This window comes from Equus quagga, chromosome 4 (assembly GCF_021613505.1).
Source record: "Equus quagga isolate Etosha38 chromosome 4, UCLA_HA_Equagga_1.0, whole genome shotgun sequence".
NCBI classification, from domain to species: domain Eukaryota; kingdom Metazoa; phylum Chordata; class Mammalia; order Perissodactyla; family Equidae; genus Equus; species Equus quagga.
The window spans coordinates 83,196,990-83,215,862 of NC_060270.1; positions in this window are offsets into that span (position 1 = coordinate 83,196,990).

The window sequence follows — 18,873 nt, forward strand, 5'->3', positions numbered from 1 at the left end:
TTTATAAAAGTCTTCTCATCTTGAGCAGAAATCTCATAAACTAGAATTTCTTATTCCCAAATTTAGACAATTTTCAAAATAAATCTAAATGCCTTTGTAAAGCATGACTTAAAAACTGTCCTCACATAACATTTCGTTAATTGATGCATTTACACAGTTTAATAGTAGAACCATTTTGCAGTGTAGATTGCGTATCTGCATATAGATTACTTACCAATTCACCTGTATATTGAGAGTAAGAAAGAGAGAAATACTCTATTAGCAAACACAAAGGGGAGAAAATCCTAAGAGAAGTAGGAAATTAGTGCACACCAAAATAACAATATAACAATATTCCGTTGTTATTCTTAAATCTAGATGGTTCCTGATGCTTTCATAACTTATACAAAAGCAAATGGACACAAAGACTGTTACAGTACAGGGTTTTGGTTTAGTTTCATCTAAGTATCGTAGTGTTCAATTTTAACAGCTCGCTAAAGGAAAGGCATTCTTTTGTTGTTATTATTTAATCACCTCCAAATGTTATTTATTGAGTCCCTGAAAGTATTTTCTTGCAGTATCTAGATTATCCTTAGAGATCTCATTTGTGCACAACCTCTGCATGGCTCAGCTTATGAGATCTGATATTATCTCATCTGAAAGTAATACTGCAGCGAGCCATTTGTTTTACAGAAACAAGCAACATCATCATGGAATACTGTAGGCACATGATGTGATTTTAGGGAAAAAGGCATTTTTCTCCTGGAGAAACAAAAAAAAAGCGTTGTACATATAAAATGTCAAATGCAAAAGCTTTCACATTGTGAAAATTAAACCAAATGAGATTTCAAGGCGGTCAATCACTAACAAACGTAGAATTCCCTCTTTCACAAGTTTACCTATCTCATTGCCCATTTTCTATCTTTCTTTCATTTACTTCCATTCCTACTCCAACTTTAATTCAATTGCAATGGAAAAACTCATATCTGGTGAAAAAGCGTTATAGATCTTTGTTAGAAGCTTTTGAGTTAAGCAGATCAGGGCCCACATCTGAGAACCACCACTTATCAACTATGTAGTCTTAGCTGAGTGCCCACAACTCTGCAACTCAGAAATGTACGAAAATTAAATGACGTTTTGATAACTACTGATGTGGATTAAGCCTACCCCAGGTAGAGAAGCCCAAGGTGACCTGGCCTACATGCCGATCTATATGACCCGGTGGATTTTTATGGTATGAGTTAGGGCTGCCCTAGGGAGAGAAGCCCAGGGCATCCTCGCCTACATACTGATCTATATGACCAGATTTGTATCTAAAGTTATACGACCACACAATAACCAGACCCCATCTGCACTGAAATCATTTAATGACTTCTTACATCATCTTTTCTTTTTCCAGTAAAAATAAGTCATGTACCCATGCCTTATAAATTTAGCCCTAACCCTCAACTCAGGGCAGCAGCAGGAGCTCTGACTGCCCATGGGTCCTGTCCCCATGCTATTCCGTACTATTCTCTAAATAAAAGAGCACCACTGCCAGACCTTGAGAATCCAAGAAATCTTTCTTTCAACTCTTCGGCTCGCCATCCCCGCATCAACTATTAGTGTTATTTATGAAATATTTCCAATCTCTGCTTTCTAAGCATGGGATAGGATTGCATGTTCTTGCTGCTGCATGTTTTCTTGGGGACAAATGATTAGCTTTGGCCAATTGTTTATGAACAAAAGTGATGCATGTCAATTTTAGGCCAGAGTATTTAATTGTCTATGCATGCTCTCCAGAACTCCCTTCCTTCTGTCAACGTAAATGCAGATAGTGAGTTTTCTGTGTCCTTTGGTCCAGAAGTTGAGAGACACAGGGCCTGACCTCCACTTGACATATGATGGACTTGTTGAATGAGAAGAAATGACCCTCTGGTGTGATATACCATTTAGATTTGGGGGCTGTTTCTTACAGAAGCATAATCTAGCCTACTTACTGTGTTTGGTCCATAGAAAGAGCCTAGTAAATGCAATATTGAAGAAATATCTCCAAGAAGTTTCACTTTCATGAAATTTTTTTTTATACACAACAGATAGAAAAGGCTGGAAGCACCACCACTGCCTTGGTTAAAGTCTACTGAATACATTGAATCTTTAAAATTGTCAACATTATGCAACATTAAAAAAAGATCTCAATATATTTCAATAGGTCTGCTAGAATAGAGTGTTTACTTTCATACCCCCCTCAGGAGACTTTTTGGAGTTCTACAACAGATCTTTCTGAGTCAAATTTAGTCAACTATCCTTGATCAAGACTAATACCTGGTCAGTTTCAAAAATTCTTGTATACATTTTTGGTTTCTCAAAAGGTACCACTTATTTGTTCACAAGTTTGTATTGCAATATTTTTCTGTTTACCAGAAGATCCAGTTTAACGCTGTAATACAATTGTGTGAATCACAATCTGTCTGTATTAACTTCTTAGGGCTGCAGCAACAAAGTACCAGGAACTGGGTGGCTTAAACAATAGAAATTTATTGTCTCACAGTTCTGGAGAATATGTTAGAAATCAAGGTGTCGGCGGGGTTGGTTCCTCCTAAGGGCTGTGGGGGATCATCAGTTCATGCTTCTCTCTCAGCTTCAAAGGATTTGCCAGCCATCTTTGGTGTTCCTTTACTTAAACAAGCATCACTCCAATCTCTGCCTTCAGCTTCACTTGGCGTTCTCCCTGTTGTCTTCACATGATCTTCCCTCCATTTCTGTCTGTCTCTGTGTCCAAATTTCCCGCTTTTTAAGGATATCAGTCATACTGGGTTAGAGCCCAGCCTGATTTGTCCTCACTTTTACCTTGATTACCTCTGTAAGGATCCTACTTCCAATGAAGATCACATTCTGAGGTAATGGGGAATAAGAATTCGAGCTATATTTTTTGAGAGAGACACAGTTCAACCCATAACATCGTCATTAATTCAAACTAATTAGGATTTCTAGTAGAAGGAACTAAATAGCTCATTATGTGCATGCCAACACACAGTGGGTATACGAATTTATTTTAAACCAAATTATTATTATAGCTAACTGAAGACTGTGTACCTTGTGTGGATTGTCACCCATGACACAAACCTTCTTTTTCTTCTTTACTTGACTGAATCACCTGACAGATACAAACGTAGAGAAAATTAAGCAGTTGACCAGAATTCTCACAATTCTCAATATAAAGTGTTTGTGTGTGTGTGTGTGTGTGTGTGTGTAGGATTGCATTTCATGGCCACCTCGTATGTAGATGGAGACAAGTGACATTTTACTTCATCTATTTTAACTTTGTATTTGAATAAGAATGAATAGATAAATATGTGCTTTCTTTGAGAGACTCATAATATCAAATTGTCTTACTTTTGTGTGAAAAACCTTTCCTCTTCAGAATGACCAAAGTTAAAGTCTCTTTCCAAAATTAGTTTTCTGAGCAATAACAATCTTTCCACAAAAGATAATGTTGGCCTACAGTTTTATTATCATTTTCAGAAGTAATGCTTTTCTTTGTATCTCTTCCTCAATGCCCAGGAAACCATTGATTAAGAAAATCGAAAGTCGAGGAAATTGGGGAGTGATCAGTAGCATTCTCCCTGCTGGTATAAGCAGATGATAATAGAGAAGAGAAGGTTAACTGTACCCACAAAGTCAAAAGACCATATTTCCACTTGGCTCCTAGATAATTCTTAATGAGAATGGTGTCCATATGCAACTGTTCTATTTGGCTACTTAGAGGATTTTTCTAAAAGTTACAATTACGTAAATAATGATTGAACATCTTGATTGAATTTACTCTTTATTTGGTAGTTAGTTACCACTCAGTTTGACTAAAAGGATGATGCTCACTTTCCAACAGATTCAACATACCAACAATAGGACATATTCCTTTTTTGTTCTCCCTTACCTACAACCGAGTACTTCTTGGTGAATGTTTAAAGCAAGACAATGTGCTCAGCTTTTAAAGGGAATATTCAAGACTTATCTTCCACTTAATATTGAAAGAATGTGTTTCAGACAGCCTGGAAAGATTTTTCTGCAGAGGACCTGAAAATTATATGCATAAAATTACGCTAAAAAATTCAGAATTGAGAAAGTATGCTAACATGGCTATTTTAGGCTTATAAGTGACTAATGGATAAAAAGCACTCATTTCATCAACGGCCTGAATTCATATTTACTAAGAATATTCAATTTTATCTACATTGCTAAGGAAATATTTCTCCTTAAAACCAATAGTCCTATGGAGTGTTGAGCTTAAATTGCATGTGTAAATGAAAACTGAACTTTCAACCTTTCTCCACTCCCTCCAGGAAAGGAAAAAATTGAAACCCATTCTGTGAATGCAGTCATTTAAAAGAACATTGAGTTGCAAGCTAACACAGGCGATCCTAAGACTGCTAGGCTGGACCAGAACTAAAAGGTCAGGTAGTCCATTCGGCTTATTTTTGGAAAAAGTGTGCTTAATCCACACCAGAAAGGTAAGACTCCAGAAAATCATTTCAAAATCTCAAAGTAACAAAGATTCTATAAATTCTACAAAGAGCCTCATTTCTCAATTCTTTATGCAAATACTAACAGATGACTTATTTCACAACAGGTTCAGTTAATTTTTTGTGTTACATCTTTTAATGCAAGGCTCCTCAATTTTTAAAGTGCATGCAAATCTCCTGGGGATCTCATTAAAAAATGCAGTTCCTGATTCAGGCGGTCTGTGGAGGGGCCTCAGATTTTTCATTTATAACATATTCCCAGTGATACTGATGCTGTTGGTCCAGTGGCCACATTTGGAATAGTAATGGCCTAGAAAACATAGAAATTTAGGTCTAGAAGTACTCTGAGAGCCTGCTTAGTCTGACACTTTTGTTGTATTAGAAGATTTCAGCCACTTTACATGGTAGATAGGTCTCTTTCTTTGTTTCAAGTATTCATTTAATTTTTTTTTAAGTTTTGAAAGGCAAACAAGATTTGAGTATTTTATTCCTTTGTACATAGCGCAGAGGTTAGGAAACTACCAATCAAAATCTTATGAAGCAGTGCAAGTATTTGACAGACAATGTTTGAAATTTCGTAACTGAATGACAACTTAGGCAAAACATGCAATATTAGCCAATGTTTCATGTCTCCATCACTTATTATTTTACTACACAAAACTGTCACATACTTTTGTACATTTAGGTCACTTGCTTGACCAATGAAGACATTTGAGTTTTGAACCTCTTTTGACAGTCAGATATGAGGTTGGTAGTTGACAAGACAGGCTGGGAGTCTTTCTTCAAATTTATGATTTTAACATAATAAGGCATGAAAGGATTAAAGGACTTGCTCAAATTTACATAACTGGCTTGATTAAAAGATGGGAACTTAAGGTATTTAATTTTCAGTGGAGTGCTTTTTGCAGTATTTGACCCTTCACTCACATGGTCCTTTATTACCAGAGATCATAAACATATACACCAAAATTGGAGAACTTACGTTTGACCCTTGAAAATATTGGAAGTATTTTTAAAAATTTGCTTATTTTGCATCTAGTAGATCAAAAATCTTGATAAGTATTTGACATTTTTACTTTGTGAATGTGTTGGCATCTAGGCAGGATGATTTAAAAATACACATCATTCATGAGGGTTTTGGATGGTCATGTTGTGGAAAGTGTCTCTTAATAGATGAAAACTTTTAAACAAAACGTGCTTTGTTCATGTATATCCTATCTAGTAGCATGTTCTTGCATCTGGACTTTTTCCTAAAGCTTATGCTCTCTATAGTTTAAGACTTCTTACCACTCTTTGTAATAAATCATTTTATACACGCACGCTATTATAGCCCCTTCCCTTGAATAGTCATGGTTTGCATTAGGAAAATTGTGTTTATACTCTCCTGAATTTTCTTAATTACTTGGCTATGTCTTCTAGAAATGAGCATGGAGTGTGAATGTGTTCCAAGACTGTCCACTGAAGAATCCTTTATTCATCTCATATTTTGGTGTGTCTAGATAATAAGGATGCCATTTCCAGATCATGGAACAAAATGACTTAAATCAAATGGCCACTCTTGCAAACAGATGTCAGTGCTGAAACTCTTCTGTGTTTTGGCCTATTAAAATATTGTTTTTTTCCTTCTTCTTCATCTTATAGATTAAATATGAATATAAATAATAATAAAATCTGGTTAACGACCAGACTTTTAATGACACCAAAATAATTAAAGGCTTTAAAAATCCATCATTTTTAACATGCATTTCTTTTCTATTTGAAGGCATCAAGCTGGCTCTGTTATAGTGAAACTATTAGTCTGACAATTGTACTGTCAATGGAAATTGAATTTAAAAGAATATCAAATATTTATCATAGGACCTAGAGGTTACATACTCAGTAATCTATATTGTTTCCCAAAAATAATATCAGAAGATCAAAGAGATTGTCTACAGATTAGCTTATTTTTAATGTACTATATTCAGATCAGTGCTACAATACGTATAGCTAAAAAGCCTATTTAACCCTAAGCTAGTAAATGGAATGCAATTCAATAGCAGCAAGGAGGTGAATTAAAAGGCTAAGTTATGACTTTTAAAACATCTCTTTCTCTTGAAATTCCTTCATCACAATGAAGAGGTCAATTTAATGTTTGTTGAAGATCTTCTCTGTGTTAGGCACTGCACTGAGTACCAGGGAGCAAGTGGAGACCAGAGACACGGCCCACGAGTAGACAGCATAGTAGAGAACATATAGAAGTAACTAGACACATACACTTCAGTGTATGAGAACCAGAATAGCGAAACACTGGGAGCACTAAGAAGGGCATCTATGCGAGCCTTGAGGTGAGGGGAAACTACACCTAGGACTTAAGAACTTGGGCTTAGAGTTAAACAGATGTTGGTTCAAATTCTGAGATCGCCATCTTACTAGTTGTATGGTCTCAGGCATTTTAACTCAGTTTTCTAATATTTAGTTCCATTATCTTTAAACTTGATATATTAGGGGCTGGCTAAGTGGTATAGCGGTTAAGTTGGCGCACTATGCTTCAGCAGTCCAGAGTTCACCAGTTTGGATCCCAGGCGTGAACCTATGCACTACTTATCAAGCCATGCTGTGGCAGGCATCCCACATATAAAGTAGAGGAAGATGGGCACAGATGTTAGCTCAGGGCCAATCTTCCTCAGCAAAAAAGACGAGGATTGGAGGTGGATGTTAGCTCAGGGCTAATCTTCCTCAAAAAAAAAAAAAATTGAGATATTGGTACTGTAGTGGGCTTGTTGGTGGCCCCCAAAAAGAATGTTTGTTTCCTAATTGCCAAAACCTGTGAATATTACCTTACATAACAGGAGTGAAAATTACTTTATATGGCAAAAAGAGGTGATTAAATTAAAGATCTTGAGAGAAGGAGCATATCCTGGATTATCCACATGAGCCCTATTTGCAGTCACTGCGAAAAGCAGAGGAAACACAGGGAGAGACACACAGAGGAGAAAACAATGTGAAGACAAGGGAGAGATGCAGCACAAGCCAAGGAATGCTGACGAGCAAGGTACAGATTCTCCTCTGGAGCTTCTGCACGGAGTCCGGCCCTGCTGAGACCTTGATTTTAGACTTCTGACCTCCAGAACTGTGAAAGAATAAATTCCTGTTATTTTAAGCCACCAAGTTTGGGGCAATCTGTCATGGGAGCCTTAGAAAACTAATATAAATAGCCTCTACTTTTGAAGATTAAAAGAGATGCTTATGAGAATGAAATGGTGATGCGTGTGCTCTTCAGGATAATTTTACCGTTAGCTGAAATGGAAGGATGAGCGGAACGAATCTAGGAAAGAAGGGTGGACAGGGAGCAGGGAGTGGAGGGAACAGCGTTTGCCATGCCCTGGAAGTGAGAAGGGAAAATGGCAATTTGAGGTGGTGAGAGAAGTTCAATAGAGCAGATTCTGACAGTTCTATAATGGGTTTGTTTTTTCTTCCTGGACAGCATTCCAGAAGTTATGCCTTATTATTTTTTTTTTTTTTACAAATAAATAGTATCAACAAACTATACAGTGAAAACAATCACAGGCAGTCTCCCGCAACAACCAGAAGTATAAAAATTCACTGCTTTTTGATTGTTTTAGAGCTCAGTCTCCAGCTCTTTCAGAAAAGAACAAATGTAGGAGGTGACAGTGGATTCAGTAGGTATTATGGTTTCTCAGAAATTGAGCAAATTGAAAGCAAACCCAAGTGAGTTTGCTTTCACAACTCCTAGAAAATAATTAACTGGGTAACTACAGCTCAGCACAGACCCTTCTCAGCCAATCAGGGAAGAAAGTTTTGCGGGTACTTATGACAAGCAGCGAATGCAGGTGGAACACAAAAGGCCCTATAACCAGCTCTTATAACACAAACATCAGAAATTCTACTCTTTCCTCCGAGAACAGAATAGCCTCCTAAACAGAGGAGGTGCACCCACACACTGAAGTCGGAATGCCTACATTTTCTCTTTACTTGAGAGCTTCCCTGGTTGAAACACTGCAGTCACAACTCTATTTGCCTCTAAGGGCCACCATTCTGCTTATAATATTCCCCACTAATGAACAAAAATGCTTATTACTTGGGCACATGTAAAAGAGGGTGGACATCAGATGCAAGCACTTTGCAAAATATTAAGAAGAAGGTAAGGCAAATTTAAGAAATTAATTATAGCCTAGCTGATAAGGAAACACAGATGAGTTATCACTAGGTTTGCAAGCCTCTTAATGGTCTACTTTCCGATCTTCAGGAAAGGGAGATAGCTGCAATGGGCTCGTCCTATTTGTAGGCATCTCACAGAAATTTCTTCCTGTTTAATATCTGTGCATAAACACACATCTACTGTGTAAGACTTCATTTCTTGATCCAGAATGAGGGCAATTTCTGTTCCAAAGATACACCTATTTCCCAAATGATCCGCAGGACTTTGTTGATGAGAGAGACTGTCACTCTGCTATCACTCCCTCTATCAAGGATGTGGCTTGATTCTTTAAATCTTTAATAACATAGCAATAGCTTAACCATGCCAAATCCCACAACATTCATAAGACAAAAACAAAACTCAGCAACACTAACACACACACAAGCAATGTATCCAAATTATCCATTTTAATATAAAAAAACTATCCTTTCGACAATATCCTCACTATCTCCTTGCTTTCATATTTTCAATTCTCAGCAGTAGGCACACTCATAAAAGAATGACTGAGGAGTACAGTTTTAAGGCTTTTTTCTAGTCTTGAGATTCAGTTTTTCTAATTGTCACATATTGTGAAGAGAGAAGAACTTCGGGCGAATAAGATAAGAGAAGGTCTCGTTTTGATTGAGGGAAATTATAAGATTCCTTAAGTCTGTAATATGGGGCCTCAAGGGGCTGTCACCTGGGAGAATTTTATAGCAAGTGCTGGGGAATTTTATAGCAACATGAACACACTGAAAGCTCAGAGTAATGTCAAGTTGTCACGAGGATGTTGAAAGGTTGAATGAAAGCAAGATAATGAAATTAAAATTACATAATTTACTAGGATGATATAGTTTTCACGTATATCCAATGAGTTCATTTAAAAAAAGTTTATCTACTCTCTAGAAAGCCATGGGGCTCACCTTCTAGTTTCTGGCTGAAAAGTGTGATTAGCTAGCTAAAAATACCTCAGCTTTATTAAGGATTAAACATGACAGAGGGAATTTACAAATTGGCACTTAGAATATGTTCAATTTAATTCTACTATAACATTCTCATTGTCACCAAAAATAGTAAGTGAATGTATCTTGAGTCCATGCACTATCACATATATGAGGTTACCATCAATTAACTCCATGTCCCACATGTGCATTAGAGGCACCAACACGAAAATTATCCTCCCATCACTCACTGATACCTCTCTTCCTATATCACTGTTTCTAAATTATCAAATTCCCTTCAGCTGTGATTTTTTGGAGAAGAAATACATACGACAAGATGATATTCTGTCCACTATAAAAATGCATTCTCAATAAAGGCTCAAAATGGGAAAGTGAAGGAGAATTGATTGACGGAGACATACAAAGGCCAATAGCCTCTTTGCATAGTTAGCACACCCTCCAGTTGGCTCATGGAGGTTTTGTTTGTTTGTTGAAAATCGCAATATCAAATCCTATATAGTTTTTTGTTTTATTTTCAGAAACCTGGGAATCTCCTTTATATCTCCTCTCTCTGGTGCCCCACATTCAATAAATCTCTAAGTTATGAAAAAGTTGTCTCAAATATTTCTCTATATCTCCTATGACACAAATTCTATGCACTTCAACATCAACTCCATCCCTATAGCCTCCACAATTGCCTCTAAACTGGTCTCCCCACATCCATGCCAGCCAATTCTCCAAACAGCTGGAGTGATCTTTTTAAAAGTTAAATCTGATATTGCAGATCTCCTGTGTATAATCTTTCAATATGTTTTTCACTGTTCTTAAGGTCAAGTTCAAAATTCCTTACACAATTTATAAGCCTAAAAAGATATAGTCCCAGCCTTCCACTTCAGATACTTCTCATGCTGCTCACAGTGATAACTGAGAAGACTATTGTGCTCAGTGATTAGCAAGTGAAAATGTTGTCAGAGGAATATTAAATATGGAATCATGGTTGCTGGCACAAAAAGGGAATGGATGGGTAAGAAGCATCTGTGGTAGGTTCAGATCATATTGATTTCATATATTTTCCTTACTGAAATATACCCAGAATCTAGAACTTTGCTTGGCAAGATGAATTGGAAAGAAAGGAGTTTTTTCAGGTAAATATTGAAGATACCTTCCTAAATTTTAAGCTAACAAATGGAAATGAAGCATAATTCAATACACCATGCAGCTGGTACTTTTTACCCAGGCTAGCTTTTGGCAATAGAGGTTTGTTCTGTGCTCTGCTCTTCTCTGTGAGTCCCCTTGGGTAGTCATTCCAGCTCACCTTGCTCATTTATAATACTGTGCATAATAAAGCACACTTTCACCAAGCCATTGTGGAAAATGAATGTTTGCTGTGTGTTTGAGATTAGGAGATAAAAGGCAGTGTAGGACAGAAATGTTGTGTTGAAAGGTTATTAATGATGCTCAAGGCTAAGGGGAGAGTGACAGGCAAATTCTCTTTAGGGCTGAATAGCATTTGGTACCATCAAGGAAAAACACACTTAATCTTAGGTATACATTTCCCTGTATATCATGAACAGGTTTTATAAGGAAAAACAGTATTTTAGGAGAGAATAGGAACAAGATTTTTACAAAGATTGTTTAAAAATATTCAAGGGAAAAAAAAAACACTTGGAGTAAACATGTTCATTGAATAATAAAAACTTGTGAGGTCATTTAAATGATTTTAGTTAAATATATTCAGAACACATTCATATGGATTATAAGTAAATTATGTACATATACTGTATGCACATACACACACACACAAATACATTTATTTTTTCCATAAGTATGGCAAAAGTTGCCTTACCTTTTTTCTCTCTCCCCAGTTTTTGCAAATCATTTTCTATTTATTTCTGACTAGTCAGTGTCCCCAAATCATTCTTACATAATCCAAGTGGAATTATAATCAGGTGATTCCACGTGGCTCCACCTGCTCTGGTCCATATTGCTGCATGGAGAGTGTGCATGGGAAAAATCACTTCTGGCTCACTCTCCTGGCTCCCAGTGTGACAAGGCGTGTGACTACAGAGATCTAGAATGCTGCTATTTAAATTGCTCACTTTGCCATTGCCGTGACTTTGGAGGGCTGCACTTTCCCAGCATTCAGAGAACGGGGGTGCTAATTTGGTCACAATCAACAGAAGCAACAGCTCTTTATTGTTTGGAAACATGCGTGCTTGAATTTGCGTATCTCTGTAAAACCCTGAAACCCCACTTTCTTTGTTTCCCTTTTTGACCGTCACTTTCTCACCCAGTACCATGCTTTGGTTGGTTAGGATCAAACTGGAATCTTCTCACAACATTGCCTACATCTCCTGCTTGTCTTCATGTCATAACAACAATGAAGTAAGATTTTCTTTTCCTATGTCTCATGTTTAGTAGCCACACAATCCTTCTTTTGTGTCAGTTAATTTTCTTCCAGTTTGTATGTACACTGTATTGTATTTCTTTAATTTGAATGATGCAAAGATGTATAATCAGCACTGTATCTTATCGTTGCAAATTAGAATGAAATTGACTTATCTAAATTGTCGCCCATCCTTGTAATTCCATGTCCTTTGTTTTTTCCTTCGAAGCTCTAGTATTCTTTTCAAGTGTTTACATAGCCCTGTGCAGTAATCTCTGATTCACTCTAAACCCAAAGTTGATTAGAGTTTTTCTATTTGTCTTAGTCAAGATCATGGACTGTGGAATTACACTACCTCCATTGTTTGGTGGTTTCCCCTCTCCCTATCTCTGTGACATTGGGCAAGTTATGTAACCTTTCTGAGCTTATCTGAGCCTATATTATAGTGTGTATCATAAAGCTATTGTGATTGTTGTTTTCCCTCTGACTCAACATAGCTCTGAGGTCTTTTAACAGTTTTACTCCTTTATTTATTGAGATTTTAATTATTTTAGCAATAAGTAATTTATATCAATTCAAAATATTATTAGATCAGTGTATTAGTTTGCTGGGGCTATCATAACAAAGTACCATAGATTGGGTGATTTAAACAGAACCCTGTTTCTTCACAGTTCTGGAGGCTAGAAGTCTGAGATGAAGGCCTCTGTTTTCGGTCTGTGAATGCCCTTCTTCTCCCAGCGTCTTCACATTGTCTTTCCTCTGTGTGTGTCTGTGTCCTGATCACCTCTTCTTATAAGGACACTTGTCATATTGGATTGGGGTCCACTCTGATGATTTTATTTAACCTTATTTACCTCTTTTGAGACCCTATCTCCAAATAGAGTCACATTCTGAAGTACTTGGGGTAGAATTCAACGTATAAATTTTAGGGGAACACAATACAGCCCATAACAATCAGCATTCAAGAATGAAGACTTCCCTTTCACTGAGGAGAAACAAAATAAAAAGAAACATTAGGAACAAAGGAAGCAGGAAAGAGAGAATGGCCACTTAGTGTAAACATAATTATTTTTCCTAGATTGGCTTCCTTTGTCTTTTCAATGAAGTCAGTGAGGCTCTTGCCTTATATCTACTTTTATTTCACCTCAGGAAACCTGCTTTTTGAAGCCCAGAGCTTATATCAAAGCTAGTTTAACTTGAATATGACTAATATACCATGTCTATTAAGTTTAGCTTTTACAGGAGGCAGCCCTGTGGCCGAGTGGTTACGTTTGCACGCTGTGCTTTGGAGGCCCAGGGTTTCACCAGTTCGGATCCTGGGTGCGGACCTAGCACCGCTCATCCAGCCATGCTGAGGCGGCATCCCACATGCCGCAACTAGAAGGACCCACAACTAAAAATACACAACTATGTACTGGGGGGCTTTGGGGAGAAGAAGGAAAGAAAAAAAAAAAAAAGAGTAGTTTTTACAATCTGGCATCTGACCCAGTACCTATTTCTTGAACATTTTAACCTAGATGTAAACACAAAATAACAGGTGATTTCTCTAAGGCCTATGAAGGAATATGAATTGTTCCATATTAGTAATGATGATGATAATAGTAAATCCTTGTCTTGTGTTTTCTATGCACCACTCACTATTCTAAGTACTTTACGGGTATTTGTTATTTGAATCCTCTGTGCAATTTAAAGTTCTTTTTCTTCAGAAATGCAACATTAACTTTTGCGTTGTTAAGAGGTTTCAGGAAGAGAAATTTAAATATGCCGTAGCTTATGTTAGATATATGACCAGCCCTCTCTCAATTTATGAATACTTTGAGGAAAAATATGAGGTTTTATAATTCATTCAGAAGTTTTTAGTCATTTTTCAATTGTAGACAATGGAGTGATTATACAAATGAAAAGCTTAAGAGTTAAATTTATATTTCTTCTAGACATATATACTTACCAAGTGTCACAATATTTCACTTAGTATACAGTAAAATGCTTAGACAGAGGAAGAGTAATGGTGCTAAAGTTGGTGGAGAAACTGATATCCACCAGGCATTGAGGTAATTGATTTGTCCAGAGTCAGAGAACTGGAACATGGCGGAACTCTCTAATTCCAAGCTATCGAACACATACCACACATTTTTTTGTTATCTACAAACACAAAGAGAAACATTTCATCAGTGAGGCAAATTGGTTAAAAGAAAAAAAGTTGAATGTAATCAAACAGTGCTAATTAAAGTCTGCTTTGTTTTCTTTGTAGAAAATTTCGTGTTGACTATCCTGTGGTAAGGATCTGTTCACTGTAGCCGTGTTGCTCTGTAGTAATTGGTTATTAAGAGGAATGTAGAACTAGAGAGTACAGTAGAAATTGCTGTATTTATAGCTTGAATAAACTTCAGAGAGCTACTATATATTTAATTCTTACTTTGTGACAAGTGCAAGGAAAGAACTTTACTTACATTTCTTAGATCTTACGCAAGTAAGTATTTTTCTTTTAAACCAACTTTTTATGTCCATGTTGAATAAATTCTAATTCATTTACTTTTGTATCTAAGAAATCACCTTAATGCAGATATTTTTAACTTTCTATTATGGACTAACAACAGTTTTTAATTGAATTTTTTTTTAAAGATTTTATTTTTCCTTTTTCTCCCAAAGCCGCTTGGTACATAGTCGTGTATTTTTAGTTATGGATACTTCTAGTTGTGGCATGTGGGATGCCACCTCAGCATGGCTTGATGAGCGGTGCCATGTCCGCGCCCAGGATTCAAACTGACGAAAGCCTGGCCCGCTGAAGCAGAGCACGAAAACGTAACCACTTGGCCATGGACCCTGCCCCTTGATTTTTAACTTCATTTGAAATTACTATAAACAACTAGTATATTAATGATCCTAAAAGATAATTTTATGGTATCACTTTCCTGTTTATAACTTTTCATGACCTCCAAAACTCAAGTCCAGGCTTCACTGAAGGCCCCTGCAATCTTAGCCCTCTTATATTTCCTGGCCTCGGGGTCCACATTTCCCTTAGTTAACACATACCCAATTGAGAGAACATTGTTGTCGCTTCACTAAAGGACTTTACTACCCTAATTCTTCCTTTTCCCCTCATGATTGTCTTGCCTGGCAGACCCTTCCATCATTCACTATGTAAGGAAAGCTTATTGAGGTATCAAGGCCCAATTTCAATGTTACCATTGGAATGAAAACTTCCTGACATCCTCAGAGGGGATCTTAGCTCTTCTTTTTCTAAACTCTTAAGTTGTTACATTCTTATGATACTGATCACAAACTAACTTGTAACATTAAGTTTTCATGCAGAAATTATCTTGTGTGTTATCATACAGATCTTTCTGTGCAGATTTCAGCACCATGTCTATCATACGAAGGAAGTTCTCAATAAATGTTTATGGGAGGAAGGCAATCAGGAAAATAAAATCAAATAAAAACACAGCATTTGGTGCCTTAGCATTTCTCTCTTCCCTGAAGGAAAACGTGCAAAAGTAATTTGCTTTTAGTTGGTATAACTACCAAAGGGATAGGACAGACAGTTGAATAATCATCTAATGATATACTAGCAATCAACAACAATTTTGGAAAAACCAGTATGTATTTACTTATTCAACAAGTAGTGTTTGAGCTCTACCGTATTTGGGTCCTATGCTGGGTTAGAAAGATTAAGAATTGGGTAAGAAATGAGACCTTGCCTTAAGGATCTTACAGTCTAATGACAAATAAGTAATCTCAATATGGTGTCATAAGTCCCTTTACTGAGAACTACAGAGAAGTCTACAGAAGCACAGAGAAAGATGCATCTAAGTTTGACACAAGGGATCCAAAAAAAGTTTCAGAGAAGAAATAATATTTGTTCAGACTCTTGAAGGATGGAGATGAGTTTGCCAAGCAGATAAAGAATAAACATTATTTTTAACATTTGAGAAAAGTGTGTAGGCAGGGAACAGCCATGTTGGGAAGGAAGCATGAGTCATACTTACAAGTCTGGCTTTTACTTTGTTCGAGATGGAGAACACCAAAAACAGTTAGGCAGGAAAGTAACATGTTCAGATTTACAGTATGCTGATGAATAAATTAAGATGGCTGGTAAGACAAAATTGGAAGCAGGAAGATTAGTTAGGATACTACAGAAAATCCTTAGGACAATGCTGGAATCCTGAACCCAGGTGACTAATAATGGCATGTAGAGAAAGAAGAAATTCAGATTGTGGAACCTTAGATTGGATAATGGGAAGAGAGAAGGAGATGATGGAGTCTGGCTTATATTTTTGGATAAATGGTGATGCAAAGTGTCAGGATTTGGATTAAGAGGATGATCTAGCCTGGAAAAGAAAAACAATTAGTTTAGTATTGGCTGGTTTTTACCTGGCTCTGGAAAATCAAGAGGACCTCCTAGCAAGCTTTTACAAATATTTTTCCTACACGAGATGAGATCAGCTGGAGACATACATTCAAAAACGAATGGTCTACGCATAGAGGTAAAACCATAGAGGTATATGAAATTGGCCTGGGACATTTCCGAAAGAGAAGATGATTAAGTATAGAGGAGACAACAAAGAGACTAACAAGAATGGTGTGACGTCAGAGGAGAACTATGAGAAAATTGTGTTATGAGAAAAAGAGACCAGAGAGTTTTAAAAGGAGAGATTCTCAACAGCACATGACAATGTGAAAGATACAAAGGGAGAATCAAACAAGGGCTTCGAGAAGCTTCGGATAATAAGCCAAGTGGTATTTAAATTGAGCAGTGGAATTTGGTGTGTGTTTAATATTTACCACTTATTTCAATTTTGAAAAGTCAGATTATTGCCTGTGTCTGGACCAGGAACTCTTCATGAGACAGGATGTATTATGATACATATTCTCATAAAATGTATATATATAAATCCAGCAAAGAATATTTAAACATCTATCTATTTCCTACAGACTTGTGAATATTTGCAGATATAGAAAGAAATTAATGATCACAAACTCTATCCATAAAGAAGTTATAATAATTAGGAAACCTGTCTATTTTTTTCCATGTGGCATGATAAATTAGTTTCTATCGGGGAGCCATGATATAGAGTTCATTGACTGCTTATGGATATGGCAGACAGTGTAGACGAATCCTAACTAACATCTAAAAACTGATGCTTTCTGTCCTTCATGCCATTGAATTTATCTGTGGCAACAGTCAATCTTTGTAAGGTGGTTCCCAGGAGACCAGAGATTGTCATACAAAGCAGAGCCCTAGGAGTCTTTGTGTGCCACTAACTGATCAGATTATGTTATTTATTTCTGTCATTTTCCATCCCTTTCACTGTTACTAGCCATATAATAAGTTGACAGACAGTTGTGCATTTATCACTCTTCCATCTATAAGAAAAAGGATCCTAATTTAGTGTAACTCATGTAACTGCTATGATGAATGTCACAGGGAATTTGGAAGGCTCTGTTTCACCATTCCAACACTTGTGCAGGTCCAACCACCCTTTCTTTTCCCAGAAACCTCTCAGTGTACGTGAAGGATTTTCCCATTTTTTTAAGCAACATGAGTCAAGTCTGCACAGTGAACATGAAAGCTATAACACATCTCTTTTAGAACATTGTTTTATTTCTTTGCTGTTTATTCCAATACACTTGTATGAGTTTTTACAATTAAGGATAATTTTCTACTCCTTTTTTGAAGCTGAAGAAATTCCCAACTAAAGCGTGTGAAATGCCATTACTTTGGTGAAACTCATTTACTTTTTTAATTAATTAATTTATTTTGAGGAAGATTAGCCCTGAGCTAACATCTGCTGCCAATCTTCCTCTTTTTGCTGAGGAAGACTGACCCTGAGCTAACATCCGTGCCCATCTTCCTCTACTTTATATGTGGGATGCCTACCACAGCATGGCTTGCCAAGCGGGGCCATGTCCGCACCTGGGATCCAAACTAGCGAACCCTGGGCCACCGAAGCAGAACGTGTGCACTTAACGGCTGTGCCACTGGGCCGGCCCGGAAACTCATTTATTCTTATTATTCCTCATTATTTTTTATATTCTCATTGCTCTTCAGAACTTTATACAAGATGCACACAATCACCTACTATGTGTGCTTCTCCAGTTATAATTTTTATAGTCAACATGGTCAACATGTACAAATTATACGTACCAATCTGATTCCTTAGCTGTAATTGGATTCTCCATGTAATTACAGGTGGTAATGACATTTTAAGCACCGTATACAGGTGCTGGGAGAGGGTTTTTTTTTTTTTTAATGTGAAACAGCATTAAGAAAGTCTAAGTTCTTGGAGCCATGCCAGACTACAGAGGTGCCTTTCAACTGTAAATAGCAGTTTTCATTAGGGTATAATTATAATCCTGACCGCATGCACTATTCCTTGTCACACCAACCACCCCAGGACAAGGAAATCCTGAGAGGAGTGTCAGTGTTTGGGGCTTTAAAAGACAGAAAATTAAACACATATTCCTTCTCAAGTAACATTCATAGATACTAGATCAGAATCTGATACAGTTTGTATCAATTTGAGGGTTGCATATATCCTCTTGGGTGTCACAGACTGGAGACTGCACAACTGCCAAAAACAAAAAAACATCTTGTTCAATTCTTTCTGCATGATCAGGAATCAGACTCTGCATGCTTGAGGCCCAAATATGCCATCCAGTGTGGATGCATGTGTGTGTGTGTGTGTGTGTGTGTGTGTGTGTGTGTGTATCAGTCACTCCAGAGCACAGCAGCTGACCTGATGATTGATCTGCGTATACACTCACAGCCACATTAATGGTGCTTCATCGGTGATGCTTCAACCTGTTGTTTTGTTTGTGTGTGAAAGCAGACTCAGTCAGTCGCTGGATTTAATGAGAACTCAGAGGGGCAGAACTCATGCCGGGGTC